The sequence below is a fragment of the Euprymna scolopes genome, chromosome 13 (genome assembly GCF_053919585.1).
Source record: "Euprymna scolopes isolate OS-2025 chromosome 13, ASM5391958v1, whole genome shotgun sequence".
In the NCBI taxonomy this organism is placed as follows: Eukaryota; Metazoa; Mollusca; class Cephalopoda; order Sepiida; family Sepiolidae; genus Euprymna; species Euprymna scolopes.
Window position 1 is genome coordinate 146,367,804 of NC_136494.1, and position 16,358 is coordinate 146,384,161.

Genomic DNA, 16,358 nt, shown 5'->3' on the forward strand with positions numbered 1-16,358 from the left:
CCTATCGGAGAGAAATAATTTAATGATTGAGAAAACATTTCCAGTTATACCGTAGCTGGAAATCTTGTGAAGTAGACCCTTATGCCATACCTTGTCAAAGGCCTTTGATATGTCAAGAGCAATTGCCCTAGAAAGGAAGCCTTTGTCAAGAGATTCACTAATCCTGTGGGATATAACCGTCAGCACATCTGCTGTAGATCTTGCAGAGCGGAAACCATATTGTGTGTCACTAAGAAGATATTCCTGCTGAGGTGGTTGACTATTTCTCTATTTAATATGGATTCCAGCAACTTACTCATAACACACAGGAGACTTATTGGTCTGTACTGAGAGGGAGATGACTTATCACCTGAATTCTTAAATACAGGGCAAACTGAGGAGGTCTTCCAGGGAGTCGGAAAGCACTACTCCTTAAGGCAGCGCTTAAATAGTTTCGTAAATATGGGAGCAAGTTCTGGTTGAAGCTTTTTTAACACTATAATTGGGATGCCATCAGAGCCAGTTGCTTTCCTGGAATCTAGATTCTTGATTAGCTTGGCGACCTCCTGCACGGATATTTGTATGTTACCTAGCTTGTTGTGTTATAGGAGGAAATATGGGGAGTTGATGGCCTTCGTCGCATAGGGTAGAATTAGCTGCAAAGTTCTTTGCAAATAGTTTGGCCTTGTCTGATGCTGACGAGATGACCTCTGGTCCATTGATAATGGTTGGGATAGAACGCACACTTCTGTTCAGGATCCTATTTGTTATTTGCCAAAATTGGTGGGAACCAAGCCGCTGATCAGCTACCTTGGATTTAACAGACTGGGCATATAGCTCTCTTGCATTTTTGATTACTCTTTTACAGTTGTTGCTGGCAGTCCTGAAAGCAGCTTTAGTCTCAGTGCATCTATTACATTGGTAGCTATGGAAAAAGTGATTTCTGTGCGTGATAGCAGCAGCACATTCTGGGGAGAACCATGGCTGGCTGTTAGGTTTTTGTTAGAATTTTTTAGATGGTATGAATTGGTCTATGCCTACAATTAACCATTCGGTCAGATCTGATACTATAGAGGACACTTCCTTTTTAAACATGGAGTGCAGAGGTAAATCAGATATGAATGTACGGAAGCTATCACAGTCAGCCATAGAGTATCGGTATACAGTACAGTGGAGGGGTACGTCTGGGGGCTTCTTACATTTCGTTTTTATCTTAACTGATACGACAGAGTGGTCGGAGGATCCTAGAGGAGAATGAACGGAACATGAACATAGCTCAGGGGAAGTTGAGAGAAAAAGGTCTAGGAGGCTTGCATATTGACTGGGTGTATCGGGCACACGGGTGGGTTCGCGAACAATCTGAGTGAGGTCATAAGCAATAGCAAAATCATGACAAAACCTCCCCTCATCATCTGTCTTATTTGAATGGGTCAGCCATTCCACGTTATAGACGTTGAAGTCACCACAGATGTGGATGTTAGCCGAGAGATGTGAAGGCAGTATGTGGTCTTTTTTCTCAGATATGCTCTTAAAGATAGTAACTCCGCTGTTGTGGGGCTATAGAGGGCAAATATAAATGCAGTTTTGTTGAAGGCATAACATTCTTCTTTCTGTTATTTTTTTTTTTGTGAATCTTTCCACATCTCATGCAGTTGGGTTTGTTTTTTAGAGATACCTCGTAGTATTCTTTGTGTTTCCCTTTGTTGGCATTTTTGTACCACAAATTGTTTTTTTGTGGTGGCTTCGTACGCCCTGATGCTTTCTATGGCTGATTTGAGAGCCAATTCTGGTTTAGCTATCAGGTTTCTTCTTTCGTCAGCACTCCTAAGCCCTTTTATTATTTGTTCCAGAATGTGCTCGTCTTTGTTGTTACCGAAGTCGCATCTGTCGGCTTTAGGTTTCAGTCTGACTAGGTAGTCGTCCACCGTGTGTTCGTTCTGCTGCATTGATGAAAATTCCAAGCGCTTAACCCATTTGTTTGGTTTTTGAATCATATGGGTTTCAAACACCATGAATATATTTTTGGATATTTCTTTTTGCTCGCTTGCGAGTTGGGCATTTTTTAATACTTCGCGACCCTTTGGTCTGGTGCTCAGCAGTATGTAATTGTATTACAATTTTTCATAAACTTTGTTGATAGTGAAGTATCAGGACATAAAGTCGACCCATTTGTTATATGCCTCGTGTTTATTTTCGTTCGTCCAGTCCAGGACAGGCAGTGTAATGTTGGAAAACACCATTTTTTTTTTTTTAGAGGGAAAAGTTCTTTTTTTTTTCTTGTAGAAAATAGTGTACTCACTTTTTGTGATAGGCTTTTTTTTTTCTTCTTTTAGACGTCGTTATTTTTTTATTTTATTTTTTTGGGTTGTTTGGTAACCAGTGCCACCATGAAATACAACGTTATGTATATAATTGTAATGAATACTCTTAAGACACGAGGTTAAGAGTAACTGCTTTATTCGGCCATTTTGGAAGAACTACTACTGTCTCTACAACTCAATACAAGGGAGGTAACTCTTATAATTTACAGAGTTATCCTACTGTTACAATGGCCTTCTAGACATCAAAAGTTTAAGTGTCATATGCATAGAACACCCATTCTCCGAATTCTTCCTGCAAGCAAACAATGACACACATAATCTATGATCAAAAGCTTGTCTGTCAAACTACGACTGACAGTTATTTAAAACATACACAAAAATCCATAACAATCACAATTCACACACTGAATGTCGTCTATTTATCGATGAAATACACAAATGTACTCTTGTTGATTTCATGTTTACTTTTTCTTGTCTCTTTTTTTCCTTTTGCAACATTTTAATTTTTTTTTAATACATATTCTATATTTGCATTCCTTTTTTCGTATATAACAGCCTTTCAGCTCCAAATCAAAAAACTGACACCAAAGTGCAAATCTCTCACACGTAGACATGAAACTCTTTATTTTCACTAATTCATTAATGCCTAATTGAACTCCTGTTATTTCCGTTAAAGTAAAAGTTTCTATGGCACGTGATTTTTGCACACGTTCCTTTTCCTTTTTAAAAGGGCTGAGTTTTTTTTTTTTCTTCAACATTTCATTACTAACAGTTCCTGCATTTACTGCTGCTACATGCTCTTACGTTTACTATTTGCTCTTACGTTTATTATTGGCTGTGAAATTAGTTCGGTAAAGCCTAGTAAAGAGGTTTTGGTCTGTCTTCCGTTCTACGATAAAACACCACAACTCCACACCAAATTTTCAAAATGTCCAAAGTTGTCACTGATCAAAAACGGAAAAAATGCAGTGTAGTTCCATCTCTGAATCACAGACTATTACCTTTAATCAAATTTAGTTCTTTCTATAACTATCTATTTTCAAGTTATAAATAAGACAGTTTTCATGAATGATGCAAACTTAGACTCATAATATTACTGTAAAACATGGAAAAATAACAACTAATTTCAGATTTAAATTCATATTTATTTTCTAATATTATAGTTTAAAAACAAATGTTTCAACATTCCATATATAAAAATGATATTTGGTATGAAAATGTCAGTTCTCAAGGTATCAAAAAATTATCATGGTCGGATGATCCATTTATACACAAAGTTTTTGCTCTTAGCAAATGGAGAAGGCAGTACCAAGAGCTGGGAAGAAAAGAAAATCAGCGATTATCTAAAACTTTGATGAAACACATTGAAGATGCTATGAAAGGAAGCCATCAAAATGCTCAACGTTTGAAATTTAAAAACATTTATAAACAAGTGGGTTTCATAATGTCTTGAACAAAATGATGTCATAAAATATATTGATTTCTCGTTTAAAAATATCAAATCCAATATTGTATTTGTAATAATGAATTTGAATGTTTTGCCCAAAATGAAAAGTTGCATTTTGTTGACATGAGTTGTTTATATGCTAGTTTAACTAGCACTTTTCTGAACAGAAAGAAGGAATACTAAATATGAATATGACTTTTGTCATGTGCGTATTCTCATTTGCCTCATCAATCATTGAATTATTGTGTAGAACCTTGTTGACAGATTCTTATTTAAATTCTGAACTTTTGAGATGTGAATTGATTATTCATATTATTGGATTCTTCAAACTACAGTTCTCATCTTGTTATTTGCATGTTTTAGTCAATGTAACCTCCGACCCTCTTTCAGTGTGTTTTGTTGAACCCGAAAATCTGCACAGAATTTTAAATAGAACCCTTTAATTAATTTATGGAAGTAGCCTGCTCTCGCTCTGAATTCTAAATTCCAAAAGACTAGTCATAGCTGATGGAATGAGAACATTTTTTTTTTTTTTTTTTTTGCATAGGCATCACCACATTATCAAGGCCAAGAGGCCACTCAAGGATAAGGGTTAAAGAGTGTACATTAGAAATTGGACAATATAGTAATCATTAGTAATGAAAATTTGGTAAATTTGATAACTTATATGGAACGGCTCATCAAGAACTTATTTATGTTAGACTTAAAGATAATCATATTGTAGTCAGCCGGAAAGCAGGAAAACGGAAGACAATTCCACAGGCGTGCAGTTCTAAGAAAGAAGCTTTGTTCATGGAATCTACGTTTAGGTTTAGGCACAGATAAAGAGTGGGGGGAATTTTTGATAGTGTTTACAGCTAGACGAGTGTTTCTTGTGAAAGTTTGGCGAGGGGGGACCATAGATTGAAGCTCAGTCGAACACTTTCCATGAAAATAACGATACATCAGAGACAAACTCGCAACATCTTCTGTGAGATAGAGGTTGCAAGGAAGAGAAAAGGACATCTCCTACGAGGCTACGAAGTCTATTTTGAACTCTATCAAGGCAGGACAAGTCCTTTCTAGCAGCTCCTGCCCAGATGAGGCAACAGTATTCCATCCTTGGACGTACCTGGCTCTTATATAGATAGAGAATAGCATCAGCAGTGAGATATCTACAGGATCGATAGAAAGATCCCACCATTTTTCCAGCGGCCTTGGCAACAGATTTGATGTACGTGTTCCATTTAAGATCAGGAGTAATGGTCAAGCCAAGAAGCTTGTCAAAACTTGAGGTCTCCTGAAGACGAGAGCCATTCATTTCAATTGATGCCAGATGTGGGTCAGAATGTTGATAATGTAAAGAGAGAAGCTTGGTTTTAGATGCATTAAAAGTAACCAGCCACTCCTTACCCCATTGTACTACGTGCTCAAGATCAGAGGAGAGAGAATTGGATCATGCTACTTCCATAGATTAAATAAAACTTGAAATTCCATGCCGATTCCCAAATTCAATAGAAAGATGTCTGAATTCCACAAGATACACATGAAAAACAGTCGAAGTTAAATTGACAAAAACGTGATAATAACACACAAGATGAGAACAGTGGGCCGAAGTATATAAATCATATAAATTCTTATTTAGGCTTCGAATACAATGTTATTTTGAATATTTGGATAAGGTTTACTTGTAGATCAAAACTATATAACTTTTATCATTTTATTTCATTTAACTATTACGGTTAACACTTGAACTCAATATGAGACATAGATATCTGATTATTCAACTAAAGTTCTTTTACCTCTCAAATATTTAGTTATTAAAGAGGTGAAGAGCACTCATTTTTCTCTCCCCAACTGAACAGTTAACTATGTTATAATATCTTTCTTTTGGTCCCTTAGTCTTACTTGATTAAAGGACAAGAATTCATCTATTTTGGAGTATTTAGCCAAGTGCTCTTCACTAGAAGCTGTCCCTTTCTTTGCATGAGCCAGTATATAGCCTTGTCAAATTGTTATTTTTAATATTTACTTAGTATTTCTCTTGCTTTTCTTTTGTTTATTATTTTACTTCATTTGAAGTTCTCAGAAATAAAGGAACCCCTTCCTGGGGCTAACTCTTGATCTCTGTTTGAGATACATGAATATTCGAATATTCCATTAAAATTCTCCTTACCCTCTCAAACACCGAGTTTAGAAAGAAGTTGGGAATATAATTTTCCTCTCCTCAATTGACGTTTTAAAAAAAGTTATATATTTTTTTGTAATTTCTGGATTCCAGGACAAGAATTCCCTTTGCCTGATGAAGTATCCAACTTCGTACTGTTACTGGAGTTAACATCACTTTGAGAAGGCGCACCACTCCTCATAAAAACTAGTATGGGTTAGCCATACTGAGATCTTATTTGGGCTGTGAATACTATATGATTTTGAATATGTAGTCAGGGTTTACTTGTAGAAAAACGTATCTTTATGTAAGGTTTTCCTGACAATCTCCTGTACATAGAAATCTTAAATACTCAAGGATAGTGTTTAGTAAGCATCCAAGTTCTTTCTAGTAAGCATTCAAGTTCTCTGAGAACTAACATTTCATTTCCTTGTGATTTAAATTTATATTTATTTAAGGATAGACAGTGTCCTTTTTTACGTCTGATATCTGTATCTTGCTACAGATTGTCTTAAATATTTTTTAGAATGTTTTTGATAACGTTAGTTGAACCTATTAGAACCAGTACAATGTTTATTTCACCTATTTCTCTAAAAGATCATATTCTTGAGATCCTGATATAGTGATCTTTTTCTGTTTAGCTCTATTGAAGTCATACTCACAGAACAGTTACACAATCAGTTCAGCCTTTTTATATTTGTTCCATATAACACTGCTTGATGACTTTGTCTTTTGTGTATTTGCCTTCTTGCTTTCTGTCTTCTCACAGAACACTGTCACCTTTCTGTTTAATATTTTAGGGAAATCTATCCACAAATCTTTCAATGAAGATATGTACATACTTTGTTGTGCTAGGCAGTGGAGTGCACATTTGCCAATAGAATGTGGTATCATCAATCATTTCATGGTAGGTATTCATGTGCTATTAGGTGCAGCAAAGATGAAAATGAAGATTCATACATTTTACAAAAGTTTTCTCTCTAGTGTATCTGAATATTCTAGTCTTTATTAAAAAAGAATTACATAAACCACAACTATATGGTTTTCCTTTTTTCCATGTTACACCATTAAGTTGTCAAAAATCACAGAACCCCTTCTAGGGGCTAACACTAGATTTCTATATGAGATACATAGATGTCCAAGTGTATAGATTTTTGTGTGTATTCTCATCTACATCGTTATGAATTCTTTGAAAATCTAAAAACAAACGATTCACAACTGTATGGTTTCTCTTTTGTTTCATTTTACTTCAATCAAAGTTCTCAAAAATCAAAGGGTCCTTTTAGGAGGCTTACACTTGATCACTGTATGAGTACATAAATATACATGTGTTCCATTAAATTCTCCTTTACTTCTTAAATCTTGAGTAAGTAAAGAAGTGAAGAACATTACATTTTTCTCATGACTTGATCAGTTATGTTTTTCTTATAGTATCTTGCTCTTACTGGATTCCAGGACAAAAATTCATCTAGTCTAGTGGAGTATTCAGCTTCATGATTTACTTAATCGAAAAAAAAACAAAACAACATGGATCATGACTATAAAACTTTTCACTGTTTTGTACTTCATTTTACTTCAATCGAAGTTCTCAGCAATTAAAGGGCCTCTTCTTAAGGCTAATACTTGATCTCCCTATGATATATATTTGAGTGTTCCACTGAACCCTTGTTTACCTCTAATTGACCAGTTAACTATGTAACAGTATATTTTTCATGTGGTGTCTGGTTTAACAGATTCTAGAACAAGAATTCATCTAGTCTGGTGTAGTATCTAGCTTAATACTGTTACAATAGGTAATATCACTTGGCGAAGGAGCACCATTCCTGGTATATGCCAGAGTGGAGTAGCCATATCAAGAAGCTTTTATTTGAGCTGTGAATATTGTTATTTTTAATAGTCTGAGTTTACTGATGAGAGAAGTATGGTTAAGCCAGGGTGTCATCACAAACCTCTCTATACTCTAGAGAGATACACTCAAAGATTGTGTCTAGTAAACATTCAACTCTGTATGTTTTTGCATACGTATCAGAAAGCTGCATTTGGACTAAACAGAAGAGTCACACATTTACTAAGTATATGGTTTATCTCTAAGTGTGAGTTTGTCTATATCAGTCAAGCTTGACTTAGATCAAAGAAAAAAGAACTACAAATTATATGATTTTTATTTTATTTTTAATTTTCTTAACATTGTATTCTACCTAGGGATGGGTCTGTGTGTTCGCATCTTTTTAAGCTTGAATTAACTGAAAAAAAAAACAAAAAAAAACACAAATCACAACTAAAACTTTTATCCACATCCACATAGATGTGGCCAAGGATTGAATTATATAAAAATTATTTTCTTTATAAAAATGAAAGGTTATAGGATGGTGCACAAGTGCTTGGTTTGCAGGTCTGGGGAGAGGATAACACCCTGCATTGTAACTAAAACAAAAAATCAGTTCACAACTATAACTTTTCTTCAATGTGTATCAGTAAATATGATATTTGCAGAAATAGGCAGTAGCATACTTCACGATAGTACATTTTTTTCTAAATTTATGTTTTTTTTCCTTTGTTCTTTTTTGGATGTTCTTTATCAATGTAAGTTTTCATATGTCGCATTAATTTTGACTTTTCTCTAAAAGAAGAACCACATACTTCACACACGTGTGGTTTTTCTCCTGTGTGTTTCATTATGTGAAGTGTTAAATGTGAATTACGTGCAAAACAACGGCCACACAATTCACAATGATATGGTTTCTCTCCAGTATGTGTTCGTACATGTAACTTTAATTCTGAGTTAGTGCAAAACGACGATTCACATATTTCACAAGAATATGGTTTCTCTCCAGTGTGAGTTCGTCTATGCACTGTTAAGTGCGACTTCATTGAAAAGCAAGAATTACATAAATCACAGTGATAAGGCTTTAATCCAGTATGTGTTTGTAGGTGCGTTTTTAATCCTGAATAATCTGAAAAAGTAGAACTACATAAATCACAACTATATGGCTTTACACCCATGTGCCGCATCATGTGCTTTTTTAAATATACATTTCTTGAAAAGCTAGAAGCACACAATTCACAATTGTATTCTTTCTCTCCAGTATGCGTTCGCACATGTAATTTTAAGTCGTGCTTGGTGTAAAACGAAGATTCGCACATTTCACAAGAATATGGTTTATCTCCAGTGTGAGCTTGTTTATGTCTGTCCAAACCATACTTAGATGAAAAAGAAGAACTACAAAGATCACAACTATATGGCTTTTCCCCAGTGTGTGTTAGCATGTGTTTTTTTAACCCTGACTTAACAGGAAAAGACAAACTACACAAATCACAACTATATGGTTTTTCTCCACTGTGTATTCGCATGTGGATTTTTATGCTCGACTTGTATTTAAAAGTTGAGCTGCAAACTTTACAACTGTATCTTTTTGTCTCAGCGTGTATTTGCATATGCTTAACTAAATGTGCCTTATTGGAAAACGAAGATTCACATATTTCACAAGAAAACGGCTTTCTTCCACTGTGTGTTCGCATATGTTGTTTTAAGTGTGACTTATATGGAAATGAAGTATTACATACTTCACAGCAGTGAGTTTTATGTGTTTCTGAATGTCTTTTTAAAGCTGCAATATTAAAAAATTTTAACCCACAAGTTTCACAATGATATTTCTTTCTAGGATTGTTTTCCATACTGTCTGTTTTATTGTTTCCACAAAGCAGATAGGAGTCAAATTGAGTAAAAGATTCCAGAATGTAATCTGTAAACAAAAATAATCCTGTTAAAAAAAAACAATTTTAAAAGACAATAAATTATTTAAACCAACTCTGTACTTCAATCAAATCTGTTTTGTTTCAATTTATTAAATATTTTATTTTCATAATATTTTTAAGATTTGGCATAAAATATTACTTTTATCAATTGAAATCAAAACTGTAAAATAAAAAAATAAAGTTATACATTTGAAACGAATTTGTGACATCATTTTTTAATTCTGGATCTAAAAAAATTAAATGTTTAACCCTTCATTGATAAAATTGTAAAAAATATGCATGAAAAGGTAGAAGTGAAAGAAAATTCCATGATTTTACAAATATAATTTTTTTTACTTTCATTGATAAACGACTGACGTTTTCTCGGGAACAAAGATTTTAAAAAATCCTTTATCTTCTTTTCACTTCATTTCTTCACAACACAAAGATAGCAATGATTAAAACGGATGAATAGAATGAATAAAATTTATTTACTGTTGAGGACGATTTATTACAAATATTTGACGAGATTTGAATGAAAAACGACCATGTTTTATAGTATTCGAACATGTGCCATAACAACAGAGATCAGGATGCTAAAGCATTCTGTGAATTTGTTGATAATTTTGATAGTGTATAAATATTCTTAAATGTAAAATCCTAGTAGTGTAGTACTGGCTTGAATGATGCAGCTCCAGTTCAGTACAAATTCGAGTTATATTGACTGGTTCTTAATAAAGTTATCAAATTTAACAAATTTTAATTACTAATGATTATTATATTGTCCAATTTCTACTGTACACTCTTTAACCCTTATCCTTGAGTGGCCTCTTGGCCTTGATAATGAGTTGATACCTATGAAAAAAAAAAGAAAAAGTCCAATGTGAACAAATTCTAATTGAATCGTCCCCCTAAGTAATCCAAGTCTCAAAATTCCCACTGTTTACTATGCTAAAATCACAATGACTAATGTATACCTATTAACCCTTATCCTCGAGTGGCCTCTGGGCCTTGATAAGTGGTGACACCCTTGTAAAATAAAAAAAAAAGATGGATCAAACACACTGTTTAAGTTTAGATTCATTTAAGCATAGCTAACTTAAACCTATAGAAGTTAGGTTTTGAAAATTCAACATTCTATTAAAATGTGAAAGGTATGAAAAATAGCAAACATCAACCATAATATGGAAAATGACAGCCCAGAAGCTTTCAATTCTTCATTCTTATTCTAAAACAATTTGCTTATGTGAGCGCAAGCCTAGTTTTAATTCTATTCCTAAGACATCGGCTGAGTCTCCATCAACCAAACAGAATTGACTTCTTAAAAAAGATGTCCCCTACATGTCACGGCTCCCATAAGGGGAAGAATGCAAATTTATCTCTTTCTCACTAAAGAAAATAAAAACATCTCTTCTTCCTAGCCTTCCTGATGAGAAATTCTGAGTTGGCAATAAACTTCAGTATGTAGAATTCACCTACTTATGTCTAAAAACAAAACTGAGTCACACCATCTTTTATCACGACATCATTGTGCTGGTGATTAGAATTCTTATAAATTTCATGGTATGTATATTAAATGGGACATTGTTTCATGTGAAACTGATCAATGTATTTTGCAACTAGATTTTGACACATGATAAGAGAAGACAATTTGTTTTTCTAGTTTAGTAGTAACTTACAGAGGTGTGATATGTTCAATACATATTTAATTTAGAACTTAGTGTATGGCCCTTACTTTATTTTTGCTCCTAATCCTCACCCATTAATAATGTTTTTTACTTTTATTTTCTTGTCGCCTTTAGGTGATAGATAGCTTGGTTTGTAAATATGCAACTCAACTTTTCATAAGTATGTGCAAAATGATTGGTTGATCCATAAAATATATAAACATTTGGCCTCTCCCTTCGCTTATGTTACTGTGACATATATTCTATGGGTTTCTAACAGTATTTTGTATAATTTTATAGTTGTAACTCATATTTCCAATCTTTACATATTTAAGAATCAGTTCGCTGCCATTTTTCCTGTTCAAATCTATCAATAAACACTATATGATTTTCGATCCGATTAAACATTTTAAAGTGAATAAAAGCACTAAAAACTTTTCCAGATAGGTAGAAAAGTAACTTATTTTGCCTTTGATAACATTTGTTTGTTATATTTTTAATTTTTGACTACTTATTCATCTGTCTGTGGATTGTAATACAAACGAATTTATATATATATATATATATATAGTCACCCACATACCACATTGTTTTGTTGTATCACAACTTATCAGTGCAGCTTGACTAACACCTTTCCCTAGCTGAGGACTGAACCTACAACCATTGCATTGAGAGTCAACAGTTCTAACCTCTGGCCCATGGAATCGGTGCTCGCAAATGATCTCATCAAATGTCCATTAAATAAACATTCGCCCACCACTTTTACAGTGCTCCAGTTGCTTGTTTACTTACAAACAAATAGTGAGCGTCGCTTCATATATAACACGTTAGTATACATTTTTTTTATTTTAGAGATTAACATGGGTTTGTTATCTTTTAAATACTAACAAAATTTAGACGTATAGTAAAAAATAATTATGATAAATCTCTTTTAAGAAGAATAGAGGTCTGTTTTTCTCAGCTATTTTTGCCCACACCTAAGCTTTGAAATTTCGAAACTGGTGAGATTTAATAACACATTGGAATGTGTGAAAACTTTTTGTCCATTTTACACTAAACTAAGATAGGAAAGTTATTTTCCACTCTAAAGTGTAACATATGTATTGTTTTTTTGTGTGTCTGCAGAAATAATTAACAAGAACACTAAAGTAAAGGTATACAATAATATATTAGGAAGAAAAGTTATATATATATATTTACATGTCTTCAGATATACTTCAGTTGGAGATATTTCGGCAGGTGGCGTGTTGCATGTCTTACTGGATGGAGCATAGGTGTCTTGCCTATTTGACGGTCGTTGCCGGACTCTCCCGGTATTGGTGATTGATACCTTTATTTATCTCACTCACCAACCTATGTTAATTAGTGAGCGTCTCCACAGCATCTTTTGTATTTTAAACCGAAATGTATTTATTTTTAATTATTAATCTTAACCTTAGTTTTAGTTTGGGAAAAGTCGGTTTGGTTTGGTTCAAATTCTGTAAACATACTTTTTCTTTTCTCTTTAAATTAGAAAGCAAACTTCATCATTTTTTATTTTATTATAAAATATTCATTGCTTCAAGATAATTTGAAGCTAATATTTTAATATATTAATCGTTCTGGAAATCTTATTTTGGTATTTTTTCAAATTAGGTCCCCCTCCACAATTTTCTTTTAAATGACGACTTTTAAAAGTTTTCGACTATGCTGAATACGAAAATCTCATTCAAATTTTGCAGAAATGAGTAGTTTTCGAGATGTAAAAAGTTGTATTATGCATTGTGTTCTTTGGCGGCCATCTTTGTGACGCGCATGCGCACGCGCGCCACAAACAAATCTACTGAGACTGCCATCTACCGGAAACACTGTTCTGGGATTGCCCCTCCACCTACCACTTAGCGGAAAAATCCACTTTCCTGAAAGTAATACCCCCCCCCCCCAAAAAAAATGGTGCCCGCAAAACTGGGGAAAAAATTAAAAACTTTTTGAAAACAAATAAATTTAATGACTTTTCAGGGGGTTCTTTTTCTAGTTATGAAGTTCTACTTTTCTGAAACTAAGAATACCCCCCTTCCCTGTTAAGTATGTGTTACTAAATATTTCAGTTTCGCAAGAAAATAAAAATTAAAAAAAGATAAATTAAAAAGAAGATTAAACTGGCAAATAAGTAACAAATAAGAACAATTTTTGAGTTAAAACAACATTGAATTTTTATAAAAAATAACTTTTGTTTGTGTGTGTGTGTTTTTTTTTTTTTTCTTTCGGACAAATAAATAATTTAAATGAAATATTGAAATTATAAATTCAAATTTAAAGTTGATAAACACAAACAGGCGGGTAGTTGAAGAGAGGAGGAGGAGGAGGAGGAGGAGGGGTGGGCAAAGCAGACTGGTTTTTTTTTCAAGTCTGTGCATCATCCGTACTTACCGACATGCAACGTTGGTATAATTGTTATCATTTTTTAATTAAATTATTTTTTTTTATGTTCCTGTTTTTTAATTTAATTTTTTTTTACTTTATTTTCCAAGATTATATGAACATTATCTTACGTTGATAATTATACGTTCATGCGTGCAATGGAAATATTAGAATCTTACATGTAGATTACGTTAAAAATGTAAGCGTAAAAAAAAAATAGAAATAATTTTTGCAATTATAATTTTTTGTGTAAAAATATTGGGTTTGTATTACTGTACACATAGATTCGAAAAAGTTGTCAAAAAACAAATATATAACAAATAAAGGTGCAAATTGGGCCGAAAATGAAGTCGGTTACATGGAAAATCTGCAAAAAAACAGTATAACGTACGTACTTGTCATTGCATGTACATGTCATATTCCAAAAATCACGTAAATCGATCAAGTAGTTTTTTTTTATTTAAGAAAATCAAATATTAAAGCACAGTTAATCGAGAATAAGTCGAGCGCCATGTTGGATCGACACTATGTCAGCTAACGCCACCTAACAGCCAAATGCGATCCACGGATCAAAGAAGGGGGAGATAATCGCCTTTTTTTTCATGTCCGCTTAAAGTCTATTTAAAAAAAAACTGATTCGGACATGAAATCAGTATTTGAAATTATTAATTTGTTGACTCTTAGGAAAAGAAGTCGTTGTCTTATTTTATCAGTTTATATTTTTTTTCATTCCAAATAAATAACTGATTCGGACATTTTATTCCCAAATAACTGAATCGGACATTCCTAAAAAGGAAAAGAAGTCGTTATTGTTACTTTATTAATTTGTATTTGTAATAGGAAAAAGTTTGTTTTCGGCATTTCAGGAAAAAAATAAAAAAATAAATAAATATGTCAATTATCTCCCCCTTCTTTGATCCGTGGATCGCATTTGGCTGTTAGGTGGCGTTAGCTGACATAGTGTCGATCCAACATGGCGCTCGACTTATTCTCGATTAACTGTGCTTTAATATTTGATTTTCTTAAATAAAAAAAAAACTACTTGATCGATTTACGTGATCTTTGGAATATGACATGTACATGCAATGACAAGTACGTACGTTATACTGTTTTTTTGCAGATTTTCCATGTAACCGACTTCATTTTCGGCCCAATAATAGACTTGCACCAAAATAAATGTTATCAAAGGCAAGATAAGTTACTTTTCTACCAAACTGGATATATTTTTCGTGTTTTTATTCAATGTAACATGTTTATTCAGCTCGAAAACCATACAGTGTTTACCGATGTATTGGAACATTCAAGATGACGTCTGATTCTCTCTTTAACACGGTAAGTTTGGGAAAAGGTGTTATAAATAAAAAACCGAATAAAATACTGTTAAAAACTCGCTCAATGTGACATAGGTTGGCATATATTCGGCGGGTTTTTAATAGTATTTTGTATAGTTTTTTTTTTATTTATAACACCTTTTCCCAAACTTACGGTGTTAAAGAGGGTGTGAGACGCCATCTTGAATTTTCCAATACATCGGTAAACACTGTATGTTTTTCAAGCTGAATAAATATGTTACATTGAATAAAAACACAAAAAATATATCCAGTTTGGTAGAAAAGTAACTTATCTTGCCTTTGATAACAATTATTTGTTATATATTTGTTTTTTTTGACAACTTTTTCGAATCTATGTGTATAGTAATACAAACCCAAAATATTAAATAAACAAGGTTTAATTCAATGATAATATTGGTAATTCGAGAAATTAATTTTTCTTCGAGTTATATCGATTTCGTTAATATGGACTTTAGGGGCTTTTTTCGTAATGTTTCTGTAAAAATTATTTCTTTTTTATTGTTACAAATTACGATGCTTTATTTACATAAAAAAAGCAAAAATAAATTATTGCGGTTTTTATTTACTACTGAAAACCATAACTTTAGTAAAGGTATTTTTTGTTTAAACAAAATAATACATTTTCACAAATTATTAGTTCATTATATTTCGCGATCATTATTAAATACTGAAAATTTCATTAAAATTGGTTAATTTCCTGATTTTTGGTGAATTTTTAAGTAAAGGGTGAGATCAAAATGTTTATACATTTTCAGCATCGGCATTCATTTTGCCCGTACCTAGTGTACAATTGCAAATTACGGTTAATCAAAAAAATAATAATGAAAAGAAAATATTTTTTTACACATACCTCAATCCCAAAACAAAGTAGTTTAACATAAATTTTGTGCGACAAAAGTAATAGTTTTTTTTTTATTTGTTTCATTGTTATGGTATTATAATCGGGTTAAGATAATGTTTTTAACTAGCAGCCATCTAAAAGCTGAAAACTTGAATATAACGGATTAATCGTCCTTTAAACGGAAGGTGCAACGTGGAAAAATTTTTTATTAGTTTTTTTTTCTTTTCTTTTTGATAGAGTAAAAACTATTACAAATGAATCCAGTAAAAGATGTCATTTTAATTAATTTTATGTGAACTATGTGGTTTTATTTTATTTATTATTTTAGTTTACGAGTTACTCCTCAAGTGTTAACTATTATGCACTTTCAAATAATTAGTAAAAAAACAAAACAAAAAACAAAGATTTTTAAATAAGGTTTCACTTACATTTTCAGTTTTCTTTCGTCTGATTTATATTTACGATAAAAA

At 32.7% G+C, this 16,358-nt stretch overlaps 1 protein-coding gene across 3 annotated transcripts in view; it reads right to left on the minus strand.

Moving 5' to 3' along the window:
• Positions 1-238: 238 nt before the first annotated feature.
• The window catches only part of LOC145292226 (uncharacterized), a 66,452-nt gene continuing 50,332 nt past the window's right edge, over positions 239-16,358 (minus strand). The window contains exons 3-4 of one of the 3 annotated variants that reach the window (XR_013869574.1): positions 16,317-16,335; positions 239-3,615 (exon numbers count right to left, since the gene is read on the minus strand). The gene's annotated coding sequence lies outside the window, so the exon portion shown is untranslated. Of the gene's footprint in view, positions 3,616-8,046; positions 9,637-16,316; positions 16,336-16,358 lie in introns of those variants that run through there. The other 2 variants (XR_013869571.1, XR_013869572.1) reach the window with 2 other exon arrangements.